The 13,674-nt window shown below is 37.2% G+C and overlaps 1 long non-coding RNA gene across 1 annotated transcript; it reads left to right on the plus strand.

Moving 5' to 3' along the window:
• Positions 1-4,260: 4,260 nt before the first annotated feature.
• On the plus strand, positions 4,261-12,837 carry LOC110480125 (uncharacterized). Its single transcript, XR_002467052.2, has 3 exons — positions 4,261-4,493; positions 9,227-9,302; positions 10,822-12,837. It is a non-coding gene; the product is annotated as an uncharacterized LOC110480125 (long non-coding RNA).
• Positions 12,838-13,674: the final 837 nt, after the last annotated feature.

Genomic DNA, 13,674 nt, shown 5'->3' on the forward strand with positions numbered 1-13,674 from the left:
CTTACCTTTAAGAAGCACAGTTTTTAAAAAATACTTACTTTATATGTATGATAATATAGTAATGCTCTTTATTGCTTATAATACATGATTTGAAAAGGTGTCCCAACACCTTTGTTTATAAGTTCTAAATATATTCCAGTCTAAATATATTCCAATCCAGTGACTTATTGTATAAAACCTAAAACAAATTTAAAGTAAAAAACCACCATTGTTGCTTTGAAAAATTGGTTTGTACATTTCTGCTTGAAAGACCCAATCACACAACACAGGATTCTTAAGCCTGTAAGTGCCAATACAGACATTTCTATTAAGATTCAATTTAGTTTAAAATGGTTTTGAGTAATTTCTGACATCACAATTGAAAGAGTCATGCTTACCTAGTTTACATGCAGCAGTACACTCAAGCAGCAAATCTGAAGTATAAATAAAAGATTCTATGTCTATTACAATGAATTTACAGGAAAGAGATCCTTATTCCCTTTAACAGTTATTTATTCATTAACAAATCAAAGTTTTTAAACTTCATTGAATAAGGGTAAAAAAGTTGCCAAAGAAAATATGATGTATTGTCTGGAATTGTATGAACCAGTAAAATGACGGTACTGTGTATTTTTACACTAATGTCAATGAAATATCTCACGAGGTAGCTCTCACTTTTGTCTTTTTTAGGTTTTCTGCAGTAATTTTTTTTTTCTTTTTGGCTTTTTTTTTTTTTTCCTAATGGCAGTCCTACAAAGATGAAATGAAACCTTTTTTCCTCCTGATACTAAGGACAAAGGCTCTCTCTAAACATGACACAATACAATTTTGGTAGGAGAAAAAGAGTGCTATGCTTTATAGAAGAAAGTACCCATAGGGGACTACAATGAAAAGACAGTATGAACTTGATCAGAAACAAACGAAAAAGGGACTGTGATTCAGCTGTGAGTTTTCTCTCTCTTTTTTTTTGTTTTTGTTTTTGTTTTTATTGTTTGTTTCTTTTTTTTTTTGTTTTGTTTTGTTTGGTTTTTTTTTAATAATTCAGGAACAAATCACACTTTTAGCATCAGGAGCCAGCAGTTGTCTTCCTGGAAAAGTGTCTTGGATAAAAAAAATTATTCAGTACTCCATTTCCAGCAAAGAATGGAGGTAGCAGAAGAGACAGAGAAACTTTACCCTACCTGGCATGTAACAGTTCTGATAAATGCAGCTCCCAAAGCTCAGTGCTTCTGTTTCCTTTGATGCCCAAAGAACTAAGAATTTGGTCTTTGATTCAATTGCTGCCATCAGCAGCTTGTGTGCTTTTGGTACCACTGAGAAGTTCCATCCAGGACATGAAAGTCTGAGAGACTCAGAGCAATGAACCCCAAGGCCAGCAGCCTGCAGAGTGATGCAGCTTTTGTCACTTAGGTAGGCTGAAAGACTAATATTAATCTAATCTAAACTAGGCTCTGCTTATGCCTTCTGCTCCTATTTTGCTGTTGTATGTATTTCAATTCAGAAGCTGGAAAAATAATTGGCTGTTCATATAAATGAAATACATAGAATAAAAATACACAGGACAGTGCAAGATTAGGAAGATAACAAAACTAAGTAAATGTAGCTTTCATGCTAGAGAACTTATATTATTTCTTAAGTGTGACCAGGCATTAAAACATCTTTCCCAAGGATATTGCCTGATTGGCATCTCAGTAATAACCTCCTGACCTCAAATAGATTTCATAATTTATTATTCTTTACTATGCTTTGGGAGGTGATGATTGGTTTCTAACTTCATTCTGTCTTGAACGGGATATATAAACCTTAAACTTGCCACTTGCCATGAAGGACAGCGTGATCTGATGGAGCATGACCCTGTGGCTAAAGAGCCCAGTACACTCTGCTTCTAGAGAATTATCTTGTTTTCCTTTTAATGAGATCCTCTGTAGGCATTGAGTTCCTCTGGAGATGCTCTGTTTGCATCATCCTGTTCTGAGAACTTGGTTCCCTTTTGCTTTTCCTTGGGACTTCTGCCTTGCTGGCATCAGCTGGGGAACACACCTTATACTGCTGAGGGCAGGGGGAGAGAGGGAGGGACCATAGCAGCACCCATCCATGTTTGTAAGTGGAAGTGATTGTGAGTCATAGAGAATTTGAGATCATCCTGCTGCTCTGCATGTACTGCTGAAACAGGGATGAATTTCATGACAATATCAAATGCTTTGTCTCTATCAACGTTAAGGTCTATTTGCTTAACCATTAAAAAGAAATGTTGCAACTCATTATAAGTTAGAAAAACTTTTTATTTGATGTCAATATACATCTATATCTTAAATCTTTGCCATGATATCCATTCTCTCTACTTGTCTAAGCTGATCTTTTTCAGGACTGAAGGAAATAAAGTTAAATAATAAAACAAATTTTATGGTGTTCTGTGCATTGTTCTGTGCTGGCTGACAGATGACAGTCCTGAAATCTATGTGTGCTTATCTAATCTCTTTCAGAAAGTTCAATATAACCTTACTTTTGAAAAGCATGCAACTGGCAGTATCTCTGCTAAGCCGCTTTTTGAATTCTTGAAGTGTTTTATTGAAAACATTCCAAATGTGTTTATATATATATATATATATATATATATAAAATATAGTTCTGTTGGAAAAGACTTCTAAGATCATTGAGTCCCATCATTAATGTAAAACTACCAAGCCTACCACTAAGTCAGCTCCTCAAAAGTTATGTCTGAATGTCTTTTGAACTCCTCCAGGGCCAGTGACTGAGCCACTTCCCTGGGCATCCTGTTACACTGCTTGACAACCCTGTCTGGAGGGAAATTTTTCCTAATATACAATCTAAATGTTCCCTGGCACAATCTGAGGCTGTGTCCTCTTGCTCATTACTTGTGAAAAGAGACTGACCCTACCTGGCTGCAGCCTACTTTCAGGCAGTTGTAGAGAATGTTCATCTTTTTCTCCAGGATAAACACCCACAGCTCCCTCAGGTTTGTATGTGACAATTTTTAAAGTTGTCTCAATGTTATGACATAACACAAGGAATCTGACTTAACATACAAAAAACTGTAGGAAGAAAATGACAAAACAATTATTTTTTCTTGAGGGCAAAGCAGTATTAACAATAAACTACTTAGTCTTTGGAGGGGAGCAAAAAAAAAAACTATCAGGATTATTGCTGAATATTATTAATGTTTATGAATCATGTTATGCAAAGGATTCCTGTACAGAATTTTACACAGCCTATATTTTAAACAGGTTCTGAAGCACAGAAACATGCCTAGTCTAAATATATTCTTTTTACAGGAAGATTCCTCATTTTTTCTTTTCTGATGTAACAGTTCAGCAGAGCAGAACATCATGTAATTAAAATACATTAAAATTTGCTCCCCGAGCACTTAGTTTTGCGGTGGTGAAGAGGAGAGGAAAAGTGGTATATGATTAAAAATAAGAATATGAAAAGTAATGTGAAGAAGAAGAAGAATAAAGTGAGGAAGGAATGGGAGACTTAGGGAGCTGTGAAAAAAGCTCATGTTGCACAACAATTTTTTCCTTGCCAACTGTTCTAAGCCCACAGTGTTAAAAGCCTTTAGCTGTACTGGGGGCCTGATAATTGTCTTTATTACAAAATGAAAAAGTAAATTGGATGGTATCGTGACTAGGCTGTACCACTTAAATTTGGATTCTTTTCTTTATGGGTAGCTAGAGAAACAAAAGGATCAGCCCCCTAACCAGTCTGGGTAAGGCACTAAAATTCAGAGTACAGAGACTCAGACCTGGCAATCCTTTGCTGCAGTGTGGGGGGCACAGCCACAGCTCCTGCTGGGATTCATGCTTTATTATGGACTTGAACTCTGGTCATGTCCACCAAATGGCTTGACCCTTCCAAGGCATTCAATTCACCAACTTTTGGAGGTGAAATCCAAAATTAAAAGCAAGCTTTAGAGTCTCAGCTTTACTCTGCAGGCTTAAGGGTTGTTTTTCACTCTGTGCTGCCAAACAATAGGGCTGACACAACAAATGTGTCAAATCCGCAATTTATCATCTGTATCAGTGCTGTGTAAAATTTATTAATCCCTTCAGGAAATAAAAATGCAGGTTTTTGGTTTCTATGCTTACTATGTTTTGTAGCTGGAGTGAGCAGAGTTGGGGAGCTGAGTTGTAGATTTGCTCCCAGAGGCTTTCAGGCAAAAGCCACTGTTTCACAGTCAGTGTTATAAATGCTTTCTGTAAATGCAAAAGATTAATTTTCATGGACATCCTAAGTCAATATAATGAAAATTAATTAATTAATTAATTTTTTAATACAAAATGTTATAATTAAATGTCCCTTTGATACTTACAGCAAGATTGTGACAGGTGTTTAAAACAGTTGAGTAATTTCATACAAATATCTCTGACTATTGCCATTTAATTTCACTACAGAAATCTTGCAGATATGCCAAAAGTATAATCTTCAAAAGAAGCTTGTTGCAGTCACAAGAAAAGATAGTCTTGTAATTGAGGTGCCACCTGGGATCACAGAAGGTCTGCTTTGCCTTTTTTCCTCAGCTCTGTGTCTGTTTTGAGAGTGACCTTTTGGGAATGTTCTCCAGTCCTTGTACCACTGTTGTGCACTCAGGGCTGATGTAGTGAGTGTCCTGTGAACAGCTGTGGAATTTATATGGCATCAAAAATGCAGCTCACACGGTCACAGGGTGCAGATCCAAGGCTTCACAATTGAAAATTAGGCTGGGAAGGCAGAGCAGCAGGATGGATCACAGGGAGCTGAGAGCAGCAATTCATTATTCCTGCCTCTTCTCCCTGCCCTCCCCTGCCCTGGCTCAGGTCATTTTGTTCTGTCAGGCCATGGATGTCACTGTTTTACCATGCTCCATTTTCAGGGGCATGTTGACATTCCATCTCCAATAGACTTGAACCTGCATGAAGAGTCAAAAAATTCTCCCTGGTGCTGTTTTTGTTTCTGCAAATCAGCTTGTGTGTAATAGAGTCATACAGCCAATGCTACTGCTGCTTCTGCTGCTTGCTTACAAACTGCTTTCTCAACCTTAGCTACTTTGCAATGTGCAATTGAGAAGTTATTTACTATTTTAAGACAGGGATAGTGGGATGTTAGGGCATTGCGAAAGTATATAAGAATTTGTATGTGAAGATTATCAGATTATTTAGTGATTTTTAAGTGTTAATACTGAAGGGCTGGTATAGAAAGAGTAAAACTGGTTGTATGCACAAGAATAATTTGTAATAGCCTTTTTATTTGGTGCCCTAACTTAGGGTGCATTGTCATACTTAGACAATATCTGGGATTCAGGATAGCACTGCTGGTTCAGTAAAGTCCCATAATGTCCTGCCCCATCTGAGTTCACCTGGACATCTTTTCAGACCTGAGGATTGGTGTGTTATTTCCCAATAGGATGTGAGACTATTCTGTCAAAGCCTGGTGTTTTTACAGCAATCCATGTAGTAAAAAGGGGAACTGGAAAGTTTTGTCATCCCCACAATATTGAAAATTCACAGGTCCCTGCCATTTCAAACAGAACGAGTGGGGTTGGGACACAGCTGCCCATGAATGGAGCTCTGTATGGAGGGGTGTATTCAGGTAAATCAAAATGTCACTTTGTCCCTGGGATGGGCTGAGCTGCTCCCTCCCTGTGCCCTGCCACAGCTTGGGGTGCAGCTCAGGGCAGCTCCTGTGTGCAGGACCCAGGCAGAGACACTATTTACAGATACATAGGCCAGATGTTATTCCTGGCAGAAATTATTGTCCTTTCTGTGCGGATCCTTTCTTGTAAACTTTGTTTTGTTATTTTTACCTGATATTTAAAATAGTAGGAAGGAAGAAAGGAAACACTTTCTTCTGAAAAAAAAGCCGAAAAAAAACCCCAAAAAACCCCTGTATTTTTCTTTCAGGGCTTTCTCAGCCAACTTTGAAAAAGGGTGATGGTGAAGGAAATAAGTTTGTTAAATATCCTGAAAACTGGCCCTTTAGTTAAAAGGTCCAAGTCAATGTCGTACTATTTTTTCTTTAAGAACAGTTAAGAAAATGGGAGGGATTTTGTTTACAGAAATCAAATCCTATTGTAACAAAAACTCCAAACCAAACGAAAAACAAAACAACCTTTTTTCTCCCTTCCCTAAAAAGCCTTGCTGCATTAAAAAAAAAAGAAGATTCAGTTTTCTGTTGTACTTTGCAGCACAGCTTTAACTCTGCTTTAGTACCAAAGGCCAGTGTAGTAGGCAGATTGCCATATTATCTGGCAGTGTCTCAATAATGAAATGTTCTGGTCTTCTGGTAGGAATCCTTAGGGTACAGAACTGAAAATGAGATTCATGCATACTATATTATTTAGACATTTTAAACACCTTTATACTGAGGCTAAAGGCTTTTAGTTCCTATTGGAAAATATACATCACAAAAAAAAAAAAAAAACCACCAACAACAAAAAAAAAACCAAACAAATATTTAAGGCCTATATATAGAGCCATTGGCTATAAAGATGGGGGGAAAAAAATCAATATTGTTTACTCTTATTGATGTTTTTTTTGTTCAGAACATTAACAGAGGGTTTTAAAACAAACTAAATATCTGCTGTTATTAAAGTAATTTAATGTCCTAAGATCTAAAAGGTCTTTCTCTGAGTGTGACTCTCTCACAACTTTGGTCATTGACAAAGCAAACTACCCAACCTTCCCCTAGTGTTGCTACAGTGAGTTATCTTGCTTTGCTTTGTTCTGTGCTTTGTTTCTGTTCATTTGTTTTTGTTTTGCTTTGTTGGTTTTTCCCCTCTCCTTTTCCCAGGTGAGGCTCCATGCTTAGCTGCATGTCTTAAGTTCCAGCTTCTGCTGTTTCTGCTGCTGTGCTGGGAAAGTCGCCAGTGCACACAAATCAAAGTTATGGCTTTGCTTCTTTCCTCATGTTGAACTCCAACAAAAGCCCTGCAATGCAAAAGCTATAAAATATTCTAATTTCATGCCTTATTTTCAATAAACCGAAAAACAGGGGCTTTAAGCTGTGACTTTTCAGTTCATCATTGAAAGTGAAATTGCTGGCATTGAAAAAATTGTGGAGAATCCAGTCAGTTTGTGAGGAAAGGAAGAGAGGGAGAGATCTCTGATGCTGCCCTTGTTTTCCTTCAGTTCATCTCTTTTGGAAAGGAATCCTTGCAGAATGGTATTGGCAGTTTCAGAGATTTCCATGTCTTCCCTCATTTGCCCTGCTCATAAAGAAAAGGGCTGGAGCAGCCACTGGAATAGAAATGGGTGATCTATTATTCTGCCCCTTGCTATCATGAGTCATTTACTCCAGCACACGTGTGATTCCTATTCGACCCTGAGGGGGGAAGATAAATGCTCTACTTGCCTGAGAAAACTAAAATTTAAAAAGTCACACTTCTATTTCCTCATTTGTTCTGTTTGTGGAAGAGGTGATGAGCAGAAACCTTTATTTTCCTCATCAATTTTAAGGAAAATTGCATTAAAAAGTCATTGAATAGTTATGCATGACCAAAAGCAAATTTAGTGACCTTGCTAGGTGAGGCTGAAAGAGCCTGAACTGGTACAAACACACTGCTTGTTGGATCTACCTCTTCCTGGAGCTTGCTTTACTATGGCATTTTGAAAGAATCTATAGCAATATTCTGTTTGTTTCTACCTTTAAATGTTTGTATTGCATACATTAAAAAAAAGCAAACAAAAAATCTGACTCACATATTATCCCTAGTTGTAAGAAGTTAATAATTACTGAAAGTGGTTCTATCTTATTGAAATGCTCTTTCATCTCAAGAATTAAGACATCCTATCAATTCAAAAAGACTTTTTTTTTAGAGAAAGAATTCTCTAAGCAGCATTTGGCTGTTGGCAAAGATATTGCATTGTTATTACTACCTTTACCCACTGAGGTTTGCTGCATCTATTTTAACTAAAATCACATTTCTTTAAATGATCTTTCAGTTATGCATCTTCCCTGCACTTGCAGAAATGGAAATATTATTTCAAATAATTTTGAAATAGTCTACATCAACTGCACCCATTTCATCTGATTGCATAAAAATCTAGGGATTGCCACACTTTTAGGATATACAGTAAATAAGATAGGCCCAAAGATTTTCAGGTGTTTCAAGTTTGCAGTGAAAGAGCCAAGTGCTGGATTTTGAAATGCAGCAGAAGTGTTAAAAAGCTCAGTGTTGGAATTAGAGATGTTTTCAAATAACTTCAGTTATGTCCTTTAGAATGAGCTTTCATTTTCACTACAGCACATGAAAGTCTGAAGTAGAAACATTTTTTATAGTCACTTCCCTGAGCTGGTAAAGGAGGAGGGACAGGATTTTTTTGCCTCCTTGTCCTCAGAGATTCCCACCCTCATCCTAAACAGGAAAGTAGAAAATCATGGCCACTGTTGTGTGTTTGGAACTGGCAGGTTAGATATCACCAGGAATCCTGCAGGATGTGTGCACACCACATGCAGGGATTCACATTAAGGAATTTGGAGATGTTGGGAGAAGTTTGATGACCAGAAATTAACGGGCAGCCAGACTCTGCATGGAAGTTTCGTGACTGGAAAATAATTTGTGTTCTGCCCTGTGGTTTGAATGTACTGAAATTTGTCACATGGTAGCTAAGAGAGGGAGATGCAGCCTTGCAAAGCCCATTGCTGGACAACTTGGCTGACCAGGCAAAAAAAGAAAAATGAAATAAGCCTTTCACATGCTTATCACATATGGGAAGAGAGCTGCAGTGGGAGCTGGGTCTGTGTGAGATAGTCAATGTGCAGTGCAATGAAGTGGTGGGTGGAAGTTTTGCCTTGCTCCTGAGGCAGCAACAAAGGAGAATTATTGTGGCTTGCCTAAACAGGAAGGTAAAAGGGCCTTACAATTTGAAGAACAGGAATTATTCCTCTTACAGAACAGCTCTGTCCAGGTGAAGTTTGTGTGTGTGAGACGAGACAAGCCCAGAACTGCCTGAAGTCTGTTCTGTAATGGAGAGCCTGCACCCACACTCTGCAAGGGCTGAGCTCATGGCTCTCTGCGCTTTCAGCCCTGGCTCTGGAGGAGAAAGATGGGAAGACCTGAAGGAAGGAAACTTCATTTTCATCTTTAGAAAAATATGGAATTCTAGAATATTCCTAGGACTAAAACCTTAGGGGTACTGTCACTAAAGACAAAGTTCAGTGACAACTTGCAAAGGTGCTGCATTGGAAGGGACTGGTGGATTTTGATAGGGATATTGAAGTAGATAAGAACTCAGATTTTTTTACTTTTTAGGTGTGTGTCTGCTGCACTTGGAACCCAGAGAATACAAATAGGCTTGTAACCTCTTGGTGTTTATATCTTTGCAGGGGTAAGAGAGAAAAATAATGGCTTGTCTTCAGTAAAGCAGGAGTCAATATTGTTTGTGTCTGAATTATGCATGAGAGCCTCTATTTTATGAAAGCTGCTGATGTTATAAGCAGTTTGTAATCCATATTTTTGTTTCAGATATTTACATCCCGCTAATAATGTGATAATTTCATGTGTTGTGTACAGTGTAACTCATGCCCATTTACCAATGCTTCATCTACTTCATGAATGTAATTAAACAGCCTGATCTGGAGTGGTGAGCACAGAGCTGGATTTGAAATGCTCATGGATACTTCATTGTAGCTAATCTTTAGGCATGGAAAGCTATTAGCACTGCTGAATAATAGCTCAGAAGTGTCTTTCATTATATCTATATCCCTAATAGACTTTGCTGCCATGGAAAAAAAAAATAATTCTAATTTTACTAGGAGAGTCTCCTGCAAGTTAATTTTATGAAAATGCTAATAACTGTGGGAGTGCTTGAAAGAATTTAGAGAAATTCCCATTTTTTCCCAATATATCTCTTTAGTGCTGTTTTAAAGAAATTTATGCTAGTTGCTGTCTGTGGTTTGGTCTATTTTTGTATAACTTTCATGGCCATACACATTTTCAGCATTTAAAGTTGTTTCAAAGCTCCTAATGAAGAGAATTTTAGTACATCTAGGTATTAATAATGCTGCAGATGTAAGCTAAGCAAAAATTAAACAGTTTACATTACAAAATGAACCCCAAAGGATAAAAAAAAAAATATATCCTTTTGTGTAAATTATAAATTTTCAAAGGTGAAGTGAGAAGTCCAAAATTGTCATAATTGTGGTAAATATTCTCTGAAACAACCCTTGCAGTGGCATGTGCTAACTTCTTTGTGTCAGATATTGTTAAATATCAGATATACCCTTTTGTCAACTAACTACAGTATTTCAAACAATTTATTCTGCAGGCTTCCTCACCAGGGAAAAGGAAAGAAATAATCAGAAATAAAGCTGCACACTATACTTTTATCAGGTTTAGAAAGTCTAAATTGGTAGAAAGGAAATATTATTCTTGCAGAACCCCTTATTGATTCTTAGTAACTCGAACATGATAAATTTTATATGTTTCTATTTTATACGAAAAATCCAGATTATATTCTTAATATTTTCACTTCATTTTACCTCCCAACAAGGTTGATTATTTGTACGTCTGTGAGGGATCTTCTGCTGCTCTCTTGGAACAGTAAATCCAATACAGCTGTACAAAAAGGGAAATTTTAATGAGAAGCATAGTGCAAAATATTTTGATTAATACTTCAGTTCTTTGCCAGAGTGCCACAGTACTTTAAGATCTGAGAAAACACTAGCAGAGAAATCCATTGTAAACCATTGACTTGAAATATTCAGATTTAACCCTAAATGTTTGTGAGGATTCACTTTCCCAAGTGCTGGCTTCCAGTGCTGGGTGTAACATAAATACTCAGCTTTGACTTGAAAACAAATAATCTATTTCCTGCTAATATCTTTCCTCTTCTTTCTCTTCCCCAGGCATGACAAATGGTCTGAGATCTGGATTAGTATTTTTGTCGCAGAAGAAATGGTTATGCTGGAGGGAGCTGCAGGGACATGACAAATCTGAGCTCTTACAGCTGAGGGTTCTTGCTCTCACCTCAATTAAAAGTTTCAGTGTGACACTGCTGGAGGTTCCCTTGGCTTGGCCACCAAAAGTTTTGGTAAACATTAAAAAAAATAACTTTTTTTTTTCATTAATAAGGATTTGTAACATTATATTCCATGCTTGCTAAGGAAGGACTAAAGGGATGACTAAATATGAGATTCTCTACAAAAGTGGAATAAATAGAAAATAGAAAGCATTATCTTTTAATTTTTAATTTCTAGAAGAATAAGGGATTTTCACCTTGATTCTATATGCTTTTTACAATTAAGATAAGAAGCTCACTGTTAAAATCATAAGAGAACCTGTTGTCATGGGATTTTTGTAAGGCAGTTCTTATTTAAGCAGTGAGTGGCCTCACTGAGCTCCACGATAGCCAGGGATATCTGAAACTGAATCATGTCAAAGGACATTTCTTCCAAGTCCTTATCTGATTGACAGCTGCCGGGTTATATTTCAGTGTTAGTTTTATAGATCACTGCTTAGAACAATTGCTATGTCAGGGTAATCTATTTCCAGTTCTATAAATCAATTTTTTGTCAAATACTGAGGGTAAATCTTGAGGCCACAGTGGATATCTTCTTGTCAGTGACAATTGTTGAGGTCTTTGTCTAAGAGTTGTCTTTAATACAACAGGAGCTACACGGAGAAATTGTTTGTTGGCAGGCAGTAACACAAGTTGGGCTTTTTAGAAGAGAGGCTTCTGTGTTCTTTAGAAGAGGTATTTCAAATTTACATTGATATTCCAGTGAATATCTGTTCTGGAAGGAGTCTTTCTGTTGACTTCACTAGGGTTTGAACTGAGTTTTTGAACTCTTTCTGTTGACTAATTAATATTATATTATAGAATATATAAATATAAAATAAAACCTGTTTTTTATACACGATATATATGCCAATTACTTAACCTGTTAAATATCATAAACAAAGTATGCCACTGTGACTATTGGGTATGAGGGGAACACCCTTCAGTTAAAGTATGAAGATGATGATTAATTATTTGACCAGAAAAATGGAGTCCTAAGCTGCTCTGGCACACACTAACTCTGCCAGTGGGCACTCTGTAGCGGAGCCATTTTTCTTAACTAGTCAAATTTCTGACATTCTTAAACCAAGTACTGACTGGATACAATTTTGGGATGTTAGATTTATTGTTTGGAATCATTCAGCTGAAATAAAAACAACGAAGTGTACCAAAGTAAATGAGGAGCAACAAAGATTATAATTGATATGTTTGTTTTTGTTGTTGGGTTTTTTTTTTTGTTTGTTTGTTTTTCCTGTGCCGCTTACTATATTCTTTAATGCTTATTTTTGGATTATTGTGATCTATTCAAGGCTTAGAGAATCAATATATGTTCAAAGGAATCCTGTTACTTTTAGCAGTAGATGGAATTGAATGGAGGAAACTATAAATAGTTTACTTTATTTTTAATTAAGCTTATGGTTGTAGGGCTGATGTTTGAAGCAGTGACAATATGGAATTTGGGCTTAAAATACTATCAGAAAAGAATTGTAACAATAGTTCTTAGTATCTCTTAGAGATCTTTGTGGTTTTGCTGATATGCATCCCTCCTGCCCCGGCTTCAAAGTGCTGCAGGGTGGGGAAGGAGCCCTTGGTCAGGCAGTGCTGCTGCTGCAGTCCATGGTAAATCCCAGCTGCCTCTGTCCTGGGTGGGATTTTAGCAGCAGGGCCTGACAATGGAATAGCTGAAAGCTGCCTCAGCCCAGTGTTCATCATCAGCCCAGCTGCTCAGCAAGCACAGATCTTCCTGATCCGAGCCCTCCGCACCCTCCCCACTGTGGCTTTTGGTTGAAGACAGATTCAATTTAAGATCTCTGGCCATATGCTCACAGCTTCCCATGGGACTGGCATTGGCAAGCAGATTAAATTGTTCTGTGCAGACGTGCCCAGAGACAGCAGATTGTGACTTGGACTTTTCAGAAGTATGGGATGCAAAGCTTTAATGGGAATTTGGTTTAGTTGGTAAGTAATATCTTGCAAGACAAGTATCCATGGGGCTCTCTGTAGTTACTCCTTTTTGAAATCCCTGAAAAATAAACCTTAATTTAGCATTTTCCCAAATATTTTTTTAATCTTTTGGTGGAAGTACATACAGTCTTGAAATTTCATCCTCTTTCATTTCCTTGAGGTGCCAAAATAGATTTTTAAAACTGCTTTTCAAACATTTCCATTTTATTATTCTAAGAAACAAACCCCAAAAACCTGAAACCAAAAAGAGAAAAGAAAGTTATTCCATAAAGATTTTAAAATACAAAGGAGACATTTTCTGGGGAAGATATATGAACCCACCTACATTTAGAATAAAATGTTCAGGGTTTTTTTTAGATTGTCTTTGCCTCAAACCATATAAAGGATATAATAAGTGAAGCTTTCCTTTGAACCTGAATTAGGTAGTATATGTAATAAACCATGGATCAGGAAAGTGCTGCCAATAAGGAGAACCTTTATTTTTCTTTCTTATCAAAAGTTTGGGCTCGATTGCCCTTAATATAGGCAAAGAAGTGGCAAAATTTAACAGGAAAGGAAGAGAAAATGGGAAAGGGGGAGTGTACACAGCCAGCTTCATGTGTAGGTAGCATTTGATTGACAGGGTCACAGTCCTGCTGCAGCTATTTCTTGGTGAAACACGACTGGTACCACTGAAAAATCACCTCAAATAGCAAAAATAACAGGGCTAAATATTTGCCAGACTAGCAGAACTTTA

The sequence above is a fragment of the Lonchura striata genome, chromosome 4A (genome assembly GCF_050655825.1).
Source record: "Lonchura striata isolate lonStrDom1 chromosome 4A, ASM5065582v1, whole genome shotgun sequence".
NCBI classification, from domain to species: Eukaryota; Metazoa; Chordata; class Aves; order Passeriformes; family Estrildidae; genus Lonchura; species Lonchura striata.